The sequence below is a fragment of the Micropterus salmoides genome, unplaced genomic scaffold (assembly GCF_014851395.1).
Source record: "Micropterus salmoides isolate LMB-PRFRI ecotype aquatic unplaced genomic scaffold, ASM1485139v1 Ms_hic_scaffold_9, whole genome shotgun sequence".
In the NCBI taxonomy this organism is placed as follows: Eukaryota; Metazoa; Chordata; class Actinopteri; order Centrarchiformes; family Centrarchidae; genus Micropterus; species Micropterus salmoides.
In genome coordinates this window covers 2,724,389-2,748,204 of record NW_024044681.1, presented here as the reverse complement: position 1 = coordinate 2,748,204, position 23,816 = coordinate 2,724,389, and the positions used below count along the sequence as shown (strand labels likewise).

Sequence of the window (23,816 nt, the reverse complement as noted above, 5' to 3'; positions counted from 1 at the left end):
CATCAGCCTATAATCAGCCGTCCCATTACAGTCAGTATAGTAACCCACACTCACCTCTCTTCATCCTCTCTTCATCCTCACATCTTTTTATACAACTGTTTCAACTTTTTAATGTCTGTGCTGTTTTAGCAGCTGCTCCAAACCATTCCACAAACTCCCCCCACAGATAGTGATGCACAGACTTTTTAGACTTGTTCTTATGTGACTTTAAGAAGAATGAGTTTGTCTCTTCCAGATATCCGACGTTATTGATGATTCTGCTCTTTTGCAATGTGCAGAACGGCTGGAGGTTGGTTTTGTAGCTGTTTCCCCATATTTCCACACAGTAACTCAGATATGGTAACATGAGTGTATTATACAGAGGATGCAGTGATTTATTGTCCTGAATATGTCTTGATTTATTCAGTTTTGCTTTGACCTGGTTTATGTGAGGTTTCCAGCAGATTTTGTGTCTAGGATCACACCAAGAAATGGATTTTCATAAACTCTTTCTATGCTTATGTTGTCCATTTTCAATTCTACCTGAGGGTTTGTTTTATGTTTCCAAATAACATGATCTTTATATTTAATGACAATTAGTTTCCATCAAAGCAGCATTTTGATTGATTCATTTCTGGACTGATCGCCTCTGAAAGCTGCTGTAAATTGTCACCGGAACAGAAAATATTTGTGTCCTCAGCAAATAAAATAAATGTTAGTATGTTTGATACTTTCCATATGTCATTGAGTTAAATGATAAAAGCTTTGGACCTGAGACAGATCCCTGCGCTACACCACACTTTATGTTCATGTGTGTAGATTTGTGTTCAGCAGTTTCTGAAGCAGCTGCTCAGCCAGTCCAACCCAACCCCTCTGATACCATCCCTCTCTAGTTTATGGAATAAAATGTCATGATTTATGGGCTCAGATTATTTCTTTAAAGCGTTGAAAATTCCCTCTACATGTTTCTTCTTGTCTGTGTACTTTGATTTCCTCAGTTAGCTCCATTAGTGCCAAAGATGTTGATCTGTCCAGAATCCGGATTGACTGTCAACTAGAAGCTCGTGTGTTTCCATGAAACTGCCAAGTCTTTCTGTAAAAAGCTTTTCCAGGATTTTGGAGAATTGGGGGAGAAACAGAAACAGGCCTGTAATTTGTGAAATGGTGTCTGTCCCCAGTTTTATATAATGCTATTACTTTAGCTGTTTTCATTTGATTTGGAAATTCACCGGATTGAAAAGACGTTACAGATATGAGTAAATGGTTCTTCAACTTCTTCACTAACTTTTTTATAATAATCATCTCAGTGTTATTCCAATCCATGGAGGATTTGCTTTCACACTTTCTTCTGTGTCTATTATCTCGTTTCTTTCCACTGCTCTAAAGAAAACAGAACTAGGATTTCTATCCCAAAGATCAGCCTCCACCCTTCTGTTGTTTCTGGATACTTTATTATTTCTGCCAGATTTACCAAGAATTTGTTGAAACCATTTACCACATCTTCCATCTTATTTATTATCTCCTCGTTTTCAATATAATATTCCAGGTAACTTGTATTTTTAGTTTTAGTTCCATTTCTAATAAAACTATTTAGAATATTCCAGAAACCTTTCATATTATTTATTATTCTCTAATATTTTATTAAAGTATACTTTCTTACATCTCCTTATAATTTTGGTTAATATTCTGCTACTTTTTCTCTTTATTTTCTGCTTCTGGGGGACGATACTTAATGAATAGTCTATAAAGTCTGTTTTTCTTTCTGCAGGCATTTATTGAACCCTCAGTGATCCTTGGACTATTTGTTTGCTTTAGTGTGGATTGTTTTACAGGAGAGTTTCTGTCACACAGTGATCTTTAGAAATCCATTTGAAGCTTTGTCAATATCATCTTCCTCAGAAACTATTTTTCCACTTTTGTTTCAGTAATTCTTTATTAAAAGCATTTCTGTTTTCTGCTGTTCTTCCTCTTTTGGATTTGAGATGACTAATATCCTCAGGTTTCCTATAATTACAGTGAGAGACAATAGAAACAGCTCAATGATCACTAGTGTCGTTGTATAATAGCCCACTAACTAGATAGTTTTCCATCATGTTGGTGAAAATGTTGTCTATTAATGTGGCACAGTGAGATGTGATTCTACTAGATCTGCTGATTGGTGGATAGAAGTATTAATGAACTCTTCTGTCATTTGATGCTTTTTTAGATTGAATAGCGCGATGTTATAATCTCCACATATGAACAGAATCTTTTACTGTTTCTGTAAACATTTTTTCCATCCGCTCTTTAAAGATTTGGATCTTTGATCCAGGAGTTCTGTATATTCAGCTCACAACAATGTTTTTTGTCCTTTCCATCCAGATTTCTACTGTCATCCATTCCAGCAGCTCATCACCAGCTGCTGTCCTGCTCTTTGGCTCGCTCCGGTCTTTCATTCAGTTTGCAGTCCATGTGGATTGTATTTTCTCCGTCTTCTAAGGAGTCGGGCCTTTCTGGTGACGTCAGCGTTTTTCTTAGTCAGGTGTTCATTCAAATCCACATCCGGGCCCTTCAGCCGTCTTCCCTGTTTCAGCAGTTCACTTTGATGTTTCCTGTTGGCAAAACGAATGATTCTGGCTGGTTTATCCGTCTTGTTTCTACTTGAGAGAGGGTGAGAAGCCTCAATGTGGCCCCTGTCCAACTCAGTCCCCTTTGAGTGGAGGAACACCGTCACCTGTTGCTCCACCGATGGAGCGTCCTGCTCGCTCGTCTCCCCTCCGTTCAGCGTGGTCACCGCCCGTCATATGAGCGGGGTTTGGTCTCCAAACCGGTGACTATGATGTCATTCATCCTGGTATATTGATCCAGATCAGCCACCCGTTTTTCCAGCAACATAATCTGCTTGTCCTTCTCCATGTTTTGTTCTATTAGTCTGGTTGTGTTTGTCAGGGGTTGCTGACATGACAAACAGAGTTTAAAAATACAGCGGAAAACTTTCCTCTTTATTAAACAATGGCATTCATTAGAAACAGGCTGCCCTTAATAAGGATTCAACTTACTGTGTGTGTGTGTGTGTGTGTGTGTGTGTGTGTGTCAATGGTGGACAAGTATTCAGATCCTTTACTTTAGTAAAAGTACTAATACCACACTGTAAAAATACTCTGTTACAAGTAAAAGTCCTGCATTGAAAATGTTACTGCAGTAAAAGTATGTGAGTATAATCAGGAAAATGTGTTTAAAGTATTCAAAGTAAAAGTACTCACTGTCCTGTAACTGTTGTACTATTATATAGTAGATTCTTCTTCCTCCTCGTTAATGTAAAGCAGGATTTTCCTGCTCTAATTCTTGAGGCTCATTTGAACTATTTAGTATCAGAGTGCAGCTTATGATTCTTTTCATTCTGGATGAATCTGCTGATTATTTTCTCCATTAATCGATTGAATCGATTGGAGTGAAGTAAAAAGTCGTCCCTGCCGCCCCGGACACAAACTTTATTTTACTTACTTTCACAGGATCAAACAGTTAATTTACTTGTTTCAAAAACATTATCTAGCTGTTTTTTGCACACAAAGCAGATGGAAACGTTCTTTGTGAGTGAAGAACAGACAGAAATCCTTCATTTTTCAATCATGTCGTTGCAACGTGAGAGGAAAAAAATCCAAAGCTTCTTATTGCACTTTCCTTTTGATTGAAATCTAAAGCTGGAAACTGCACATGAAGAACAATTGTTCATGTTAAAGGAAGAAAAAGTCCTGACTTGTGAAGACAGCAGTGCCTCTCTCAGGGTTTATTCCAACCAAGCGCCTGACAAACAACAACATGGCACATCAGATCCACTGACACACTCGCTCTGGGCTCAATCACACATTCCTTCTGATTTCTGGAGGCTATATATGTGCTGTCAGACCTGCACATTTCTAAAAGCTCCTTTTGCAATCAGGCATACAACAGCGCAGCACTAAATGAGCTCTATTGCTGTGAATCTTCATGTCTCACTCAGGCCACTGAGGTGCTAGACCCATGTTCACAGATCTGACAAGAAAACATCAGTGCAAGCCAAACAAACTTGACTGTTGTGCTTCAATAAGCAGCAAACTGCAGCTGGAAGACTGTGAAGACTGTAAGACTGTGTCTGATTTAAATGATGCCCAAAACACTCAATAGTTGATCTAATCCAGCCACAGCTTCTGCTCTGTGGCCTTCACTGCACGATCAACATGTCATCAAGCAGACTCATGCCAATGGGATTAATACAAGCTGGAGAAAAACAACCACACCTACATAGATTTGAAGAAGCAGAAAGTTCCAGCCGAGCAAATCTTATTCAGCACTTCATTGCTGATCCAACGATTCTCTTGAAAATGACCTGCCTTAAATGTTGAATGTGCACTGCTGAATTAGCAGCCAATAACTAGCTGCACTGAAGTCTGAATGTTCCTTCAGCTGTTGAAGTGACTTCCATACACTGGAAAAGGTTCCCACTGTCAAGACTATCGCTGTGCTTCATTAATACACTGGCAAAAGAAGCTAAATGTGTCCACACATTAACTTAAATATGTACTCATTAAAATGAGCCTTGTGTTGTGTGTGAATTTCTAGCTAGCTGCTGAATTCTTCTCTCATGACGTGCACATACTCAGCACTGCAAACAAACTGGAAACATCACTGAGAGACTTTGCATTTAGGAAGAAATCAAAGTGCGACTCAGCCAAAACAGGAAGTTGGAGATGGATGAAGAAAAGAACGGATCCAGCTTCACATGTGCAGATCAGCTCAAATGGCTTTTCCCACAATGCAACACATACTGCATGATCCCGTTACCTAAGGTCCTTGTTGGTTGATTAGCAGTAACGTGCTGGATTTTAGGAAGACATTATAGTTGCGTTAAAAAGCGTCAGTGGAGGTCACTGAACAGATTTTGTTTTAGGGCCGCATTATTCCGATAGTAAGATGCTCTGAAGAGACTGACATTGGTGATTCAAATCTCCCGACACGCCGACAGGATCGGTCAGGATCTAATGTTAATTCATGTTCTGTGTTCTTCTCCACATCCTGAAGGTCTCACACACAGTCCAGGTTCATCCAGTGAAAGTGTTTGGAGTAAAGCAGCCGTCCTCCTGATCAATCCTGAGCTCCATCAGAGCGTCTCAATGATTTCAGAAGCTAAAAGTTGAATCCTGTTTCCTCTGCAGAGTTTCCTCTGTCCTGTCATGGCAACTTTAGAACTACAGCTTTTAGTTTTGCTGCTTAAATGCACCACGATATTTGCTGTGACTTTACTGCACATAGAAACGTTTCAAATGACTGACAGCAGCCTCTCTGACCATGAAAGGAAATGGTTAAAGAAAACATTCCTACATCAATAAAAGCCAGAATAAAGAAACCAGTGGAAGAGAGAGAGATGTCCATATCCCCCCTCTGCTGTGAGTCTGCACTTCAATCAGTCAGCTGATGCTTTTTATAATGCGCCATTCATCCAGCATTAGAACAGCAATGCGCCAAGATACAAGAGCAGCTGGCTTTAAAAGGGAATGGGAGCTGTTTTAGTATGTTACAGTACTTTACAGTTATTATATCAGTAACAGGATCTTTTCAGTTACTTATTAAACTACATTATACAAAAAAACATTCCTGTTAACTTTAGCTGAAGTTGCAGGACATTCTTTGATGCAACCCTTCTTTGTAAGGCTCAATGAACCATTTAAGCTCTAGTGTACGAGACTTTCTCTGGATCCCAGTTTGTATTTTCTATCTCAATATAACTTTTGCTAGGAAACAACTAACGTCTCCATATTCAACCCTGTTATTAGTCATGATGTAAAATATACCCAAATCAAAATACTTGATAGTAGGCCATCATCTGTGCATCTGTGGAGGGGGATACATATGTCCAGCATGGTAGGACCAGTACGCTACTGTTACCGCGAGTCGTGTATGAAAAGTGCTGTTTAGATGCAATTCTTTATTAAATTGTTATGATAATAATTTACCGTGTCAACATCGCTGAGCACCAGGCATGAACAAAACTCACGTGTACAGGAAACTGGTAACATCAAACATGCAGCAACTGGTAGAACATACATCATACAACAATGACCAGACAAAGACTGAAGGAAACAATCAAGCATATATACACAGGGTGAACGAGCTGGGCGGCAGCAACACAGGTGACGGATCAGGGCTAAGGAGACCGGCAGAGAGAGAGACAGGCAGAGGGATTCTGGAGGACCAGACATAACACTTACACTGAAACCAACACCAGACAGAAACAGAATTAGACAAGAACTTAGGCCGGCACAGATCCAAACATGAACAGAACTGAACATAAGGAACAGGCAACTGACTCAAGAGAAGAAACATACACAGACTAAAACCTAATCATACTGATAGCCTACAAACATAACAGGGAAAACAGACTGAACTGAAAACAGAATACAGAGCAGACATGGGCAAAAATAACAACCAACACAGAAATACACAGACCAGGAGTAAACACTAAGACATGAACTAAGACTCAGAGCTGGAACGCAGGACTAGAAAATAACGACAACCAACACAAAAATCCCTACCAGAATAAACAAGGCGAAACAGCATAACACAACACATGGAACCAAAACCCAAACACACAGAGAAGGCATAGGCCAAAATCATATAACCCAGACAACCTCAGGACAGGATCGTGATCCATGCAAAGGAAACATGGATTACAAGGCAAAAATATTGTCTACAATGCTGCATTCAGTTAAATGTTCATTTTGTTGCAAGGAAGATATATTACTATGATTACTGTAGACCAGGGCTGTTCAATTACAGATTCAATTGGGCCGGATTTTAAAACCAGGACACAGAGATGGGCCAGACATTTTCTCACGTTGGGGTCATTAGGATTTTATTGACACACTTGTATTGGTAATCCTTATTGGTTCATTTCTTTATCGATGCTCTTATCAGTCCCATTTATTACTAAATACTGCATGTATTTAAAAAAAGAATTTAACATTCTTTATGAATTGAATATTGTTTCTAGAGCAGCATCACGATTTACAACAGCAAAGTCACTAAAGTCTCACTAGAAACAAATCTAACATGTCAGTAAAATAAATCATATTCCTGACATCAACTCAGCACCTCTTCTCCTCTTCCTCCCTCTGCTTCTGCTGGTAGAGAGGAGGGCTGCTCTGTCTCCACCAGCTGGGTTTATATAATGTGCCATATTTTAAATTAAGCTGAACAGTTACTAAAGACAGACAGCTTTCAGTTTAGAGAGGGAAGGAACAACACTAAGCAGTGATCAGGTGAGAACAGGCCCTACCTGTTCAACCTGAAGCTGAGAGAGTTCAGACTCCATTTTAAGTGGACACAGCAGGAGGAAAACTGAAGGCTGAAGCAGGGTGAGTGTTAATCCAAAATTTAGATTCTTTTCCTGTCAGAGTCTCTGAGGCAGTTTTCTCCCTGTGGACTGTAGAGGAAAGAAATGTCAGAGTGAAGTCCCGGTGAGTCCCTGGTGGCTGAATTGAGTTGGAAATATAGGCCTATTCACAGATTCGAACTTCCAGGATCAATCACTCGTAAGCGCAACGTGTTTAAAACACAAACGAGGCCTCCTAACTATTGGAGTTATGTAGACATCAAGCTACAAGTAAATTTTTTACCTAAATGAGTCGTCCTACGAGCGGCACAAATAACTTTGGCCTCTACGTGCAGCCGCTCTGAGGCGAGTGCGCACTGCGCAGGGACCGTCTGCAAAGTGCAACACCGAAAACGCATTCTGCAGAGATATTCAATAACTTCACTCAGATACAGTGTAGTGTTCCCAAAATCACCTTACACATTAATGATATAGGAAGGAATCTCACAGGAAACTCTCTAATCATCTCATGTGATGCTGCTCAGCCAGTCAAATCGGTGCATTCTGATATTGTGAGTCAAGTCTGCCAGTGAGATACACAGAGGAAGAGAGGAGACTAAAGAGAAAAGAGACTTCACATGGCTTTTAACCAAGAATGTACAGATTCTCACATGTATATTCTTCCCCACGGGCAGTTCAAAACCAGAATATCTCACAGATCTCCAATCGTAGCCAGAGCTCACGCTTCTCCCTGAACAAGAGAAAGTAGGGAAGTGGTAGCTATTAGGGCTGGACGATATGGCCAAAAATGTTGTCATGATAAAAATTTAATACCATTAGATATCAATAATTATCACGATAAATGTCAAATCAATATTTCTTTCAAGTTTAAAGACTGATTTTTGCTCCTGAGTGAAAATTGAAGAAATCAGATGGTTAAACTTTTCTGTATGGTCAGAATGTGACAAACACTTTTCTTCAACAAAATAAATATCTTATAATAAAAAAAAAAGTGCTAATTTGTTCATGATTCAAATTAATTCAATCAAACACTGAAAATATATTGAACATTTGTTATATTGTTATTGAGGAAAATTATATTGCGAGATTTATCGTTGTTTTATTGCCCTGCCCTAGTAGCTATATAAGAGGGACTGAAAGAGAAGGTGGTATTAAAGCTGTTCATTTGTAAAGATGTGTTGAGTGTTTATTATAAAATTGGTTCAGACTGAACTTCAATCACTCAAAGCTACACTTTTTTACAAATAAAATTTATTTTAAGATGCACATTTACAACAAAACGTTTTTTAAATGCAGCCTTTAGATTACTTAAATTTAGAATTTATTATTAGAGTAGTTATTTATTATCCCTTCAGTTTTATGTGAAAACTGACAGTTGTTGAGTAAAAACTTATGTTGGTACAACCAGGCTATACGTTATGGTAGGCTACTGAATGATAACACAAGTTGATGTTCCGGACCTTTTGCTTTGTGAAATTTTCTCTAACTGGACCTCTTTGAACTTTAATTAAATAGCCCTGCTGTACTGTCTCCAGACACCTCAATCAACAAGGGTCTTATGTTGATGATACTACTAGACCATTGTTCATTGAGGTGATTTTGGAGACACTAAAGCTTCTAACAGTAAAGTTATTGAATATTAAATTCCCCAAATCTATTTTCTATGAACTGAGTGTTGTAGTATCACCAGCAGGATACCGCTGATGTGTGGGGTGATTTTGTAGACATGACAACTTATCAGTGTAGATATTGAATATTAAAAATAGGCCTACCTAAAATTATGCAAAAACCTTTTTCCAAACTAAATGTTTTAGTATAACCAGCAGTATATCATTAATGTGTAATGTGACTTTGGGAACACTACACTGTATCTGAGTTATTGAATATTTCTGCAGTATGTGTTTTCGGTGTTGTCGTTTGTGTTTTAAACATGTTGCGTTTACGACTTATTGATTGAATCTGTTACTTTATATCCAAATGTACCAAACTGATTCACAGGGATTTCTCCAAACTGCTCATTAGTCCAAAGTGAGGACTATGGGAGTGATCGACTGTATCGATGGTAAAAACACTGCAGATGTCAGTAAATGGTCCAGATGTTCATGTTGTCTGCTTTGTGTCCTCATGGTGTTTAATGTGTTTGTACTTACATACAGCCTATAGGGAGACAGGCTGAGGAGTTTGTTGCCCAGCTGGAACACAGAGTGGAGACACTGTTAGCTGCACCATCCAGTACATGTAAAATGTGAGTGAACCGTGTTACTGTAGCTGTACAATATAAAGCTGGACAACATATTTCAGATTTACTGGCTGTATTTCCCACCTGTCACCATTTAGACCAAAATCTAATCCTGAACACAGACAACACACCAGCTAAGCTGGAACAACAAGAACACCTGAACTGAAGTCCAGAAGATGGAGGACAGAGCAGAGTCTGCAGGATCCAGCTGTCTGTCTATGAAGAGTGACGGGTCTAAAGAGAACCTCCAACTTCAGTACTGAACCTGGACCCTCAGACACAAAGTAAGAGAACTGCTACTAACTCATTCAGTGTTTGCTGTTTGCCAGTTGTAGAGTAACATTAGGCTTCATGAGCAAAGACCTCACATCTACACTTACCTCATTCTCAATTCAATTAAATGCAAATCTGCTTTATAGGAATTTAATGTAAAACAACAATATTGCCAAAGCTACAAATTAATTACATAAGAACATTTCATTTCATACATTTCATTAAAAAAGTAAATAAAAAAGTAAAAATCGTGCTTGTGTTAAAAAATAATAAAATTAATAAAAATATAAAACATAAAAATAAAGTAAAAATAAAATGAATACATAAATGAGTTAAGTGTGTGTGTGTGTCATCACAAGGGATCTAATGATGGACTAATACATGTGATAATAAACAGAGAAAAACACCACAAATACTTGTGTACTGCACATACAGCCTATATCCCAGTACGAAAGTGGAAACACTATCATTTTAACACTATTCTAAGACCTGGTTTTAGGGGGTGCTGTCCATGCTATGTGCATATTGCATAAACAATGTCTGCATTTTTTCTGGCCTGCATTCCTTTATTCTACATTTGTGCCACAGACAAAGACAAATCATTGGTGCCTCCTTCCTCTTAGTATCTGTGACAGCCAGTGTAGGGCAGTAATAATATTACTTTTCCCAGTAACTAGTAGTGTAACTAATTACTTTTCTAAAACGGTAATACTATTACTAGTTACTAAGGCAAGTAATGCTGCGTTACTACGTTACTGAACGCACCATCGTTGATGTAAATCCACGACTGTGCTGCAGCTCAGCAGCTGAAGCAGCACAGCAACATGAAACAAAGGCTACAGAAAGAAACTCCGGCAGCAGCTGCCACTGATGCTTGGACTCATCAGGAGAGAGTGAGAGTGGTGTTAACGCAACGTTTTGTAAAAATACTGAATACTGCCCTTACAAACAGGCTAAATGTGCAGTAAAACTGCTGTTAAAAAGTCGGGATTTACTTGCTTTATTTTTTATTTCAGACGGTGATGTTAAGTAACGTTAGGCCTAGGCTATATGCTTTGTAAAAACCACACTCCTTGCTGCTGTTATGGATATGATGTTAGTTAAAAAGTCGGGAGAGACGATTTGTATGTGGGTGAAGGCGGGTGGTAATGAGAGTAGTGTTTCCCATAATTAGCCTATAATTTGGATAATTATCAACGCAGACTGCCACATATTGATTTTCCAAATTTTTACTAGGCCTATTTAAAATCATTTTTGATTAAGGAGCTGTATTTAGGAGCATATATTCGTGCATCACCTCCCAATAAAAACTTTAAAGCTCCTAATGATCCACAGCAGCAGCAGTTTGTGTGTTTATAGCTTCCTGAATGGCTTCATCAGAGAATATATCAAAGATTCATGTGATCTGAATAAAAACATCTTGGTGTTTGCAGAGTTCAGTCCAACAGACAGAGAGCAGAGTCTGCAGGATCCAGCTGTCTGTCTATGAAGAGTGACTTGTCCAAAGAGGAACTTGTGAACTTCAGTCCTGAACCTGGACCCTCAGACACAAAGTAAGAGAACTGTTTTTACTGTAAACTGACCTGATGGAAGATGATGATGAAGACAAAATGTTGTGCTAAAAGAACTGTTAGTGCAGATACTGTTTCAAACTAAGATGGAACACCTGAACCTCCATTTCAGAATTTACACTTCAAGAAAATGTTCCTATATTTTTGCCCTCACGTTGACGTCACTGTAAAGACTTGATTCAGAATCTGAAAGAATCTGCTTCAGATGGGTCATTTTCTCCTATTTGTCCTCTAAACACTGAGCTGTTTGGCTCTTCCTCAGATCAGCTGTTCTGATCCACCAGATGCATCTTGAATCACTTCAGATCATAATTGTGCAACATGTGGTGAAAAAGCATTTGTAGTTCAGCTTTGCTCACCTTGATGAACACTTTGCTTTGAATCATTAGTAAGTGGAGCTTTGAGCTCAGATTCTCTCCACCATATATTGTTCCTAAAGGTGAAGAACAAACGTCCACGGGCAGCTCTGATGGAAAAGTTAGCAGTGGATGGAAAAGGGCAGAAAATGGTCCCATGGAGATTTGGACCACTTCTCTTTTTTAGATTCTTTGAATTGTTTTCATGTGATAGTTGACAGTAGAGTGTGACAGAAAACAGAATGCCATACAAACAAGGCTCCGTGTGGACTTGAACCTGTGACACCGCTGTTACATGCTGTGTGTTTAGACCACTTCTAAGCTCAGTTAAAAGCTAACTAACTCAAGCTAAGCTGCCAGAGTGACTGTAAAACAGTGAAGGACATAATCAGCTCTCTTTGATGGAGGCTTTTACTGTGAAGGAGCTGCAGGAAGTGTTGAGTTTGTGTTAATAACAAACTGCAGGCAGATCACAGACAGGAAAAGCTGTGTTTCTGAAAGCAGGAGAGTTCATCGTGCGACGCGACAACATCAGTTTCCAGTGTTAAGCTGATGACACCCAGCTCTACTTCTCTACCAAACACTCCACCTCCCTGCCTCCCATCTCCATCATCAACCACCTCCAAGAGCTCGATGAACATGAGCCTACTCCAATTTAATACCAATAAGACGGAGATCATTCTAATCTAATCCAACCTGTCCAAAAGCAAATTCTCATTATCAATTTTGATCATTTACCAGTCACTCTTTGTCACTTCCCGTCTAGACAACTGCAGCTCCAACTGGTTCAGAACTCTATAGCAAGAATCCTGAGCTTCACCAAATCATGGGAACATATCACCTAATCTTCTCAAGCTTCACTGGCTCCCTATTCAATACCGGATTAAGTTCAGGGTCCTACTCCTCACATTTAAAGCCCTGCACAACCTGGAACCTACCCTCCTCAATGATCTCCCAGTTTATGCTCCCTCCGTTCCTCCCCTGCTGGTTTCCTTTTCACCCCTCCTTTCCGCCTGTCCACCATGGGAGCCCAAGCCTTTATCTGCTCGGCACCCATGCTTTGGAACTACCCCCTCATATTCGACAGGCAGACTCAGTTGCATCTTTCACAAAACTCCTAAAAACACATCTTTTCCATGAAGCCTATGGTTTAGACTTTTTATCCTTGACTTGCCAAATATTTTTTGTCCTCTTATTTCAGACTTCTTTAAACTTATACTGTTTGAATTATGCACCTCATTTAAACCTCAAAGTAATTTTATTACTTTGTATGTAAGATGTCCTTGAGTGTCCTGAAAGGCGTCCCCCAAATAAAATGTATTATTGAAATAAGGAACAATGATCTTCATTACTGACTGAAAGCTGAATTCAAACAGAAAAGTAACGACACTTTTACTGTTCTCTGTGACCATCTGAGCTTCTACACAGTGTCGGACAAATCTGGATAATTTCAACAGCAAGCAACAAATTGTTTTAGTTCAAAGAAATAGGGGAGCAGGAGATTAGACCCAAATGCAGACAATGGAGGCAGAGTATGTATTGTTCAGAGATTTAATAATGTCAATGCTTGAACTGCAGACAAAATACACTGAGGAACAAGCAAAGACAGAGGGGAACAGCAAGACTAATGGTGCGTTCCATTTGTCCGTTTCTCTTTTTCTTCTTCTTGTTTTATGGCAGATTGCAATCTCCTTTTGTGCCTAATAAACCTTCAAGGTTCCACTTCCTTCCTGCCTGACTTATCCTCATCCTCTCATCCCTATATTCCTACAATGTAATAGTACATGTTCTACATTTTCCATGGATTTATATTCCATTCCAACAAGGGCGTCACTTTGTGTTGAAAAGTGGTGTGGACATAGATAGATTATTATTATATTATTTTTTTTAAGTATCCAGTAGCATACGAAACATACATCCATTAAACCTATATTAAAATAGAATAACTTATAACACAGTAAACAGTGCAAATGGAGTGCAGATGGAGGTAGAAATTGTTCTTTTGTCTATTGTCCTCCCTGCCATGACCAGGAGCTGTTGTACAGTCTGATTTCCAGGCGGACGAAAGAGTTTTTAAGTCTGTTGGTGGAGCGGGGCTGGGACAGCAGTCTGCCAATGAACACACTCCTCTGCCCGATGAAGGTGTTGTGCAGAGGGTGGTGGGCGTTGTCCAGTATGGAAAGCAGTTTGTCCAGGGTCCTTCTTTCTGCCACTGTCACTAGAGAGTCCAGCTCTGAGCCCACCAGTCTGTCCAGTCGACTGTCGGGGGCTAGAGGCTCAGATTAGGGAGGTGAAGAGACACTTAGCTCGCGAGACATCACAATACGCAATATTAGGTGAGAACGAGACAAAAAAATCCTTAAACAGTGTTTTAAAGATATCCTCAATGCTGAGACATAGGGGCTGTGGGTCTGTTCTTTAAACACTTCATTTCCTACATTCTGATGAAAGTTTTTATTTATGGTGAAAATGTTTTTATTTACGTAAAAGGAAACACAAAGTTCAGGTGGCACGTGACATTTCAAAATATAGAAATATAATAGACTATAAGTCAGTGCAGCTCTCAGGCATTCTTTGTTGCTTTCAGATCTGTTTCTCCTGTAGATAAGCATTTCTCATGTAATATCATCCCTGCTGAGGCAACACATATGTGACAGTGTCATGAAGTTCACATTTTTGGGTCATTTTATAGTTTTTTTTTTTATTTTTAGGTGAAGTTCATTTTCCTGGACAATGCACATTGTTTCTTCTATATTTTAATTGCATCACATGCTTAATGTGCAAATAAACCTTTCTAAAGGCATTTTGTTATTTAGCTGCAAGTTATATTATTTCAGAACCTATTCTGCCATTTCAAAAAGTCACACCCTGAGCATTAATATCTTTATAAGCTGAGCTATAATAAAATTTAATTGCATGATTTCTCATTAATGTTCTGCGCAAAATTGAATAATGAATTGTAAAGTAGTGTATTGCTTTTTATTTAAATGTACTGCTATATACACAAAAGTGCAGTAACATGTGATTTGCAAACACTTTAAACAAATAAGGTGCTTTTTCCCAGCAGTATTCCCTTTACATGGTAGCAATAAAATATTTCTTGTAAATCTCAACTTAAACATTAATGTAATCAAATCAAATATTAACCTAAGCTATTCGCCACTGCCAGGGCATTACCCTTTTATCAGTTTTCTTGGAATTTCTTTTGAGCAGGTATCAGCAGAAACATTTTTCTTTTATCAGGGAGCAGCAGAAACAGTCTATGTTCAGTAGCAAGTGTCCCTGTTAGAGTGAGGGGAAGTGGTCGGCAGCGACAAGCTTAGTTCCTGTGAAACTGTCGCGGTCGTGCTCAATTATTAAGATGCCCATAACTGACTTATGTGCAACCAACATGAATGTTTTAGGCAATTCCAACATTATCTGGTCAACTTGGAAGTAATTAATAGGTCAGCGTCCAGCTAACTAAACTGACCAACATAAATTCACCAAAATGCTGTTTCTTTGGCTTTACTTAACTGTGATGATTAATGCCAACATAAACATATTTCAATATACTGACTTAACTCACTTAAGTAAATCTAACTTAACTGCTGGACATCCCTTACACAACTGCATTTGGTAATACCAACATTTTAAATGGACTTACTAAACCTGATTATGTCAACAATTTCCACACAGTGTAGTTGAGTAAATACAAATCAAACTACTTTGGTTCAGTGAAAAAGTTCATTTATTACCAATGAAACACATTATACTGTAGTACCACCAACCTGGTCAGCGGCCTGAGTTCAAAATAACGGATACCTATAAAGACTGATTTGTATCACCATCAATCAACATTTTCCATCTTCTTTGAAATGTTTTACAATGTTCACAAAAGAGGAAATAAATTCAAAATGGGTTCCAATTCACTCTTACCTAAGATGCTACCTCTGAGGCTGGTGATTTTCTATGTTGTTCATATTGTCAGCAAGTTCTATCAAAACCAAACCAACAACAATGGGATTCTATGGCACAAGGGAATAAGTCATATCAGGTTTTGGAAACTTACTAAAGAATTTACTTCTTAAACGGTAAATTCATTGTTGCTTTTGGTCTTTCGTAGGATTTGTCAACAATTTGAAACTTATAGAAAATCGCCAGCCTTATCTTTCAACTCTATCATAACCATCATCATCACAAATTTTTAAAATCCCAACTTGTTTAACACTAAATTGTACACATTTGATTAACACTCCTGAGATTAAGTTAAATTGAATTATCTTAGAATTTTACAGTTTTAGTTGTAGTAAAATAGATTTGACTGACTGGAAAAAAACTGAATTTTTGCAATGAAGAGTGTTTCTAATTAGCATAACCAGAAGAACCATCTATATGTAAACCGTAAATCAGTGTTATATGCCATGTAGGAAATGCTCCTACAGTGTACAGAGTTTTATTACACTGACAATACAAAATACAATACAATGTGCACCACATTTAGCTTAGGAATGGACATTTTCAAGAACAGCACAACTTGTTGAAATCAACATGTCATGTTAAATATATCAGAAACACCAACTTAAAATTTGCACATTCATTTGGTGCCTGTCTATACGCTCACACAGTCTATCGCTGTATGTAATTCATTTGGTTTCTCTCACCTCATACAGTATACATACAACACATACATCTTATTGCCAACTCATTCACATTGATCTCTGTCAGTCTCCCTATTTCAAACTGTTGTTTTCCCCGCTCTTGAAGTTTTTAATTGTTACTCTCATTTTGAGAGTAACGAATGTCTGTTTTAGACATCAATCACTTGAAACTAAGACCATTCAGAGCATTGCACATGAAGGTCTGTGATGCTCCACAGTCCACCTGCAATCTAAACTGTTCCTTCAAACAGCGTTTTTTTTCTTTTTTTTTTTTTTAGAATGTCACCATCCAGTTCCATCACAAGTTTTTGTTGCGTAGCTGAAGTCCAATGAGTCCATGAGGCCACATAAAACACGAGTGTATTTGCAGTTTTACCTAGGTCGTGAAGCCCTTTAACACTCTGATTATTCCAACACCCTGCAGGTCATCTGTGGGTTCTGCACATTCATCGTAAATGGCGAAGATTCCAAGGATTGTCTTGTCCAGAGCCTCTTGGTCGTCCTCAACATCCTCAAAAACGGAACAAATAAACCTTCAACCAAAACACACAGACAAGAAAAAAAACTGTTTCTCTTTTGCTAAGTGACATCTACTATATCTAGCCCACAGATCCCTCCAGACTGCATTTGGTGTAGCTTTTCCAGTTTTGACATTATCTGCTGTTGGTCTCTTGCAGTGTTTCCCACATGTTCATTTATTTGTGGCGACCCGCCAAAATATCAACGCTGACCGCCACAGATTGATTTTCGTTTCCTTTTTTTACTAGGACTAATTAAAATCATATTTGATTGCAGAGCGCCGTTCGCGCAGCACATCCACTCGCTCGTCCCTCTCTTTCTCATTTACCTGTCCCTCTCTCTTTCTCCCTCTCCCTCATGAACACAGTTGCACAAATCTGTCTAACACAACCAAGGGGGTAAGCCACAGTTGAAACAGTGAAGCCGACCAAAGACTGCACGGACGGTTCCATGTAGCCCAAAAATGATGTCAAAACCCTGTGACATCCTGTCGCACACGAGAGATGTAACCGTATTGCTTAGATTATAAACTTTCAGTGAATCTAAAATAACTATTATCAGTGACACTGCGTTGGTGTTTGGCAGGTGAACCTTGTAGGTGGGCTGAGTAATCAGTGACGATCCGAGTCAGTCAAACACACTGGGCTATGAAACTTTTTGTTAGGTATATATACATGGTGTTTAGAACATACAGTGAGGAAAATAAGTATTTGAACACCCTGCTATTTTGCAAGTTCTCCCACTTAGAAATCATGGAGGGGTCTGAAATTGTCATCGTAGGTGCATGTCCACTGTGAGAGACATAATCTAAAAAAAAAATCCAGAAATCACAATGTATGATTTTTTTAACTATTTATTTGTATGATACAGCTGCAAATAATTATTTGAACACCTGTCTATCAGCTAGAATTCTGACTCTCAAAGACCTGTTAGTCTGCCTTCAAAATGTCCACCTCCACTCCATTTATTATCCTAAATTAGATGCACCTGTTTGAGGTGTTAGCTGCATAAAGACACCTGTCCACCCCATACAATCAGTAAGAATCCAACTACTAACATGGCCAAGACCAAAGAGCTGTCCAAAGACACTAGAGACAAAATTGTACACCTCCACAAGGCTGGAAAGGGCTACGGGGAAATTGCCAAGCAGCTTGGTGAAAAAAGGTCCACTGTTGGAGCAATCATTAGAAAATGGAAGAAGCTAAACATGACAATCAATCTCTCGGACTGGGGCTCCATGCAAGATCTCACCTCGTGGGGTCTCAGTGATCCTAAGAAAGGTGAGAAATCAGCCCAGAACTACACGGGAGGAGCTGGTCAATGACCTGAAAAGAGCTGGGACCACCGTTTCCAAGGTTACTGTTGGTAATACACTAAGACGTCATGGTTTGAAATCACGCATGGCACGGAAGGTTCCCCTGCTTAAACCAGCACATGTCAAGGCCCGTCTTCAGTTTGCCAATGACCATTTGGATGATCCAGAGGAGTCATGGGAGAAAGTCATGTGGTCAGATGAGACCAAAATAGAACTTTTTGGTCATAATTCCACTAACCGTGTTTGGAGGAAGAAGAATGATGAGTACCATCCCAAGAACACCATCCCTACTGTGAAGCATGGGGGTGGTAGCATCATGCTTTGGGGGTGTGTTTCTGCACATGGGACAGGGCGACTGCACTGTATTAAGGAGAGGATGACCGGGGCCATGTATTGCGAGATTTTGGGGAACAACCTCCTTCCCTCAGTTAGAGCATTGAAGATGGGTCGAGGCCGGGTCTTCCAACATGACAATGACCCGAAGCACACAGCCAGGATAACCAAGGAGTGGCTCTGTAAGAAGCATATCAAGGTTCTGGCGTGGCCTAGCCAGTCTCCAGACCTAAACCCAATAGAGAATCTTTGGAGGGAGCTCAAACTCCGTGTTTCTCAGCGACAGCCCAGAAACCTGACTGATCTAGAGAAGATCTGTGTGGAGGAGTGGGCCAAAATCCCTCCTGCAGTGCAAACCTGGTGAAAAACTACAGGAAACGTTTAACCTCTGTAATTGCAAACAAAGGCTACTGTACCAAATATTAACATTGATTTTCTCAGGTGTTCAAATACTTATTTGCAGCTGTATCATACAAATAAATAGTTAAAAAATCATACATTGTGATTTCTGGATTTTTTTTTTAGATTATGTCTCTCACAGTGGACATGCACCTAGATGACAATTTCAGACTCCTCCATGATTTCTAAGTGGGAGAACTTCAAATACTTATTTTCCTCACTGTATGTCAATACTTGTGCCATTTCCATTATTTAAACAAACTAGTTGCCTAACATCCATCAGTTCTTCCACTGCTTCTTCCATTATCAGTATACTTACTTCCCCAAAGACTATTATGTGCATTGAAGTCTCCACACCATATTTCCAGTTTCCTTGTGTCCATATTATTTCCTCTGAGTTTTCTAGGCTTAATGGTTTACAAGGGTTATATAAGTTGATAACTACTAAGTGCCAATCTGATTTATAAATTTCAGTAACCACACATTCTATTTCTGTTGTTGTTGCTATTCTTCTAAATGGTATCCCATCCTTTACAAATGTTGCACATCCTCCACCCTGATTATTACCTCTATCAAACCTAGCATACTCATAACCATGTAAAATAAAGTTTCTTGAATGCAAACAAAATCACGTTTAACTTCAGACTACAAACTTTTTAATTTCTTGTTCATTTGAAATCAAACTTCTAGCTTTCCTTTGCAAAGGGTGGAATATTATAAGCTTACATAACACTCTGAGAAGATTTTCATTGTTAGTACTTAACATAACATGTATATGTTCAGCTATAAATCTCAGATGGAACTCCTCTGCAGCTTCTACCACTGTCTTGATCCTGTCACTTTTTTCTTTCTTGTCGTGTAGAAACATTAACAGCTTTACACATAAAAGGTATGAAGCTCTTCTTTTCGACAATCAAGATGTTCTCCTCAACTATACACTAATGACTGCACGGTTACTGTGGTGTAGCTGGTCTTCCTGGCTGAGAACTCCTTATGCCTAACCTCTGGGGTAGGCCTGATAGTGTATTGATCTATTTTGCTTGGTTTCGTAAGTGCCCATTATTTTTAAAGCCCTTGCATTGTATTCTGTTACTCAATAATTTAGCATATTTAATTTTCCCCATATCCTTCTCAATGGCGTTGGTCACCTGAACTGGATGAAAGTGACCTTTATAATTACTGAGTGTAATGACTTTCCACTCTCCCTGCTTGTCATCATCATGCCTACTTCTCTCACTAGGTTTAGCTCTTATCTTTTTGTTGGCTTGTTTTGGAATACTCTCTCCTCCACGGTTCGCTTCACACCAAGATTTTCGCCCTGCCTTTTTAGTTTGGCTAACCTCCATATCTATGGCCACCCACCACCGTTACCATCTGATCTATAACCCATTGCTACACTCACAAAAGAAAAGATCAAAAAATGTGATCTCCCGCCAACCTTGTCATACTTCCTCTTCCGCCCACCTCCGTCCCCAATATATCTCAGAACTCAACGATGGCTTCAGAGTTTTGTTTGGAGAGGATCTGGGAGAGTTGGGAATTTAAAAGCGAGATCAAACAACTGGGTGTGTGTCCCATCCACTGAAACCAAGCTTTTGTCTTGTTAATCCAGAGGGCAATCCAAAGCTTTGAACAGAGTACTTGTACTCCTGTTGTACTCTTAAACACAGGACAAGAATCGTGGGGCAAATAAAAGTTTGCAGCAGTGAGGTAATACTTTACTCTCTTTGCTACTCTTGAGGTGCTATTTCTTTGCACTTTTACTGAGCAATCCACTAGAATCTGAAGGCCGGCTGAGCGAGATCAAACAACTGGGTGTCTGTCCCACCCACTCAAACCAAGCTTTTGTCTTGTTAATCCAGAGGGCGATCTCAGCTGGGTCCAATCAGTTGTCATGCCCAACACCTGTGTGCAATTAGACTCATACTACTTCAGTGAAACCTACCACTGAAGCGTCTGCGTAATCATCGGCTCCTTGTGTGAAGACTTACTCGGGTAAAGACCAGCAAGTCTACCTGTGTGAGTCCACTGAGCAAGCCAGCTACAACTACACTCAGGCCATGTGCTACTATACTATTCCTATTGTCTCCGGTTCACGCAAGAGGTATCATGCCATCAGGCACAGAAACCAGGCACTCCTCAAGCTTTTAAAACAGGCACCACCCACATCTGTTTACTTGTCTGTTAGGTCGTGGAACAAAGCTGACTTTATCACTGCTTATAGTAACACACACTCTTGGGCTACTGGCGCTCACTGAGACCTGGATCAAACCAGAAAACTCTGCTACCCCCGCTGCGCTGTCCACGAATTACTCCCCCCCGGTCGTCTGGACAAATGGAAATTCACACAGCTGCTACCCCTGAATCAATATGCCTCCTTCGAATACCATGCTGTTTTTGTGTCCGCTCCGGTAAAGGTCTCTGTGATTGTCATATACCGTCCACCAGGACAAATGGGTAACTTTGTGGAGGAGCTAGACACACTGCTGTCTTCAATCCCAGAGCGTGACTGTCCCCTACTTGTCCTAGGTGACATGAACATTTGCAACATGTGCGTCTCACTCTCTCACGAGGGTGCGCGCGCCAAATACGACATCCAGACTTTTGTCAAGAGAATATAAAATTTGAATCTGTCACAGGGCAGCCACATGTGGACCGTCAGCTTCCCGTCTGCTTTTAACTTGATGGCATGGTCTCTGTCATCACACGCGACTGGTCGCATGCACACACATTAACACAGCAGTCGGTCTGCGTAAGTTTGCGTGGCCGACCAGTGTAGAGAAGAAATGCACAGCATTAAGAACAGATTAAGAAACATGGTGTTAAGCTGATGATACATGGGGAAACTTTTTGAGCAATGTTGCTGGGCAATCTTGCTAGTGGCAAGTCCAACTACACTCACCTAAAGGGTTATTAGGAACACCTGTTCAATTTCTCATTAATGCAATTATCTAATCAACCAATCACATGGCAGTTGCTTCAATGCATTTAGGGGTGTGGTCCTGGTCAAGACAATCTCCTGAACTCCAAACTGAATGTCAGAATGGGAAAGAAAGGTGATTTAAGCAATTTTGAGCGTGGCATGGTTGTTGGTGCCAGACGGGCCGGTCTGAGTATTTCACAATCTGCTCAGTTACTGGGATTTTCACGCACAACCATTTCTAGGGTTTACAAAGAACGGTGTGAAAAGGGAAAAACATCCAGTATGCGGCAGTCCTGTGGGTGAAAATGCCTTGTTGATCCTAGAGGTCAGAGGAGAATGGGCCGACCGATTCAAGCTGATAGAAGAGCAACTTTGACTGAAATAAGCACTCGTTACAACCGAGGTATGCGGCAAAGCATTTGTGAAGCCACAACATGCACAACCTTGAGGCGGATGAGCTACAACAGCAGAAGACCCCACCGGGTACCACTCATCTCCACTACAAATAGGAAAAAGAGGCTACAATTTGCAAGAGCTCACCAAAATTGGACAGTTGAAGACTGGAAAAATGTTGCCTGGTCTGATGAGTCTCGATTTCTGTTGAGACATTCAGATGTAGAGTCAGAATTTGGCGTAAACAGAATGAGAACATGGATCCATCATGCCTTGTTACCACTGTGCAGGCTGGTGGTGGTGGTGTAATGGTGTGGGGGATGTTTTCTTGGCACACTTTAGGCCCCTTAGTGCCAATTGGGCATCGTTTAAATGCCACGGCCTACCTGAGCATTGTTTCTGACCATATCCATCCCTTTATGGCCACCATGTACCCATCTTCTGATTATTAAAATACTGGACTATGTTTTAATAAAAGTTGTCATGCCATAGGGAAGCAGAAGATGCCTCTGTGTGGGAATAATCTAAAAAAGACCTGTATACTTGTTTTGTATCTCTAGTTACTCAGAGCTACCACAACTTCGTGATGATAAACATAAATCCAGTCAGAGCTCTGTGGAAAGGCAGATGCAAATGTTTCTGGCAAATTTTTACAGTTTAGTTTTAATCTTTTTAATGAATCTTTTACACCTATGCAGCAGTTTTATCATATATAATAAGAAGCTACTATTTTAATGTGTTTATCTTAATAGACTACATGTTTTCAAAAAAGGAGCTTTACACATAACCTTATCAGATCTAATGATAATATTAGTACATTTTAGCACGCCATTGTCAACTTTGATTGTATAAAACGTAATTTGCCAAAAACAAAAATTTGGCTAGTGAAAATGCTGCGTGGATTCTGCTCTGACAACTATGTCATTTACCTGCAGGAGCTCAGAGTAAACTACTTTTATTAAATTAGCTTTTTACTTTAGTTTTTGGGATTACAATGTTGATTTATCTTCACTGGAGCTTCTCGGCAGCGAGCTTCTGTGCACATCAAGTTCCACTGTTGTTGTTGGCATCGGTTGGCACCTAGAGCTCAGTTGGACTACTACTAACTAACTGACTAACTAACTGTAACTTTATTCAAGCTTCCATTGCACTTTACAAGTTAGCATAGCATCGGAACTCCATTCAGAAAACAAACATTGAAAAAGTTGTTGTCGTATTGTGGTGTTGACAGACCTGTCAAAGCATGAATTCTTTTTTTCACATTTAAAAAAATAAAACAGGAAATAATAACCCTCAAAGCCAAAACCATGACATGTCTTCACAGAGAGAAGAAGAGGAGTCAAGTTTCTGTGGAGGAGCAGCCGTCCTGCTGTGCTTTGTGTCAGGACGTCCTGAAGGATCCAGTCTCTACCAGCTGTGGACACTGGTTCTGCAGACGGTGCATCACCTCATACTGGGACCAGTCTGCTTCATCAGGACACTCCTCCTGTCCCCAGTGTGGAGAAAGATCCAGAGCTGGACTGCAGAC

At 39.8% G+C, this 23,816-nt stretch overlaps 1 long non-coding RNA gene across 1 annotated transcript; it reads left to right on the top strand.

Annotated features, from left to right (window-relative positions):
- Nucleotides 1–7,261: 7,261 nt before the first annotated feature.
- On the top strand, nt 7,262–23,671 carry LOC119896075. Its single transcript, XR_005443165.1, has 5 exons — nt 7,262–7,349; nt 9,484–9,572; nt 9,689–9,850; nt 11,273–11,392; nt 23,613–23,671. It is a non-coding gene; the product is annotated as an uncharacterized LOC119896075 (long non-coding RNA).
- The last annotated feature ends 145 nt before the right edge of the window (nt 23,672–23,816 follow it).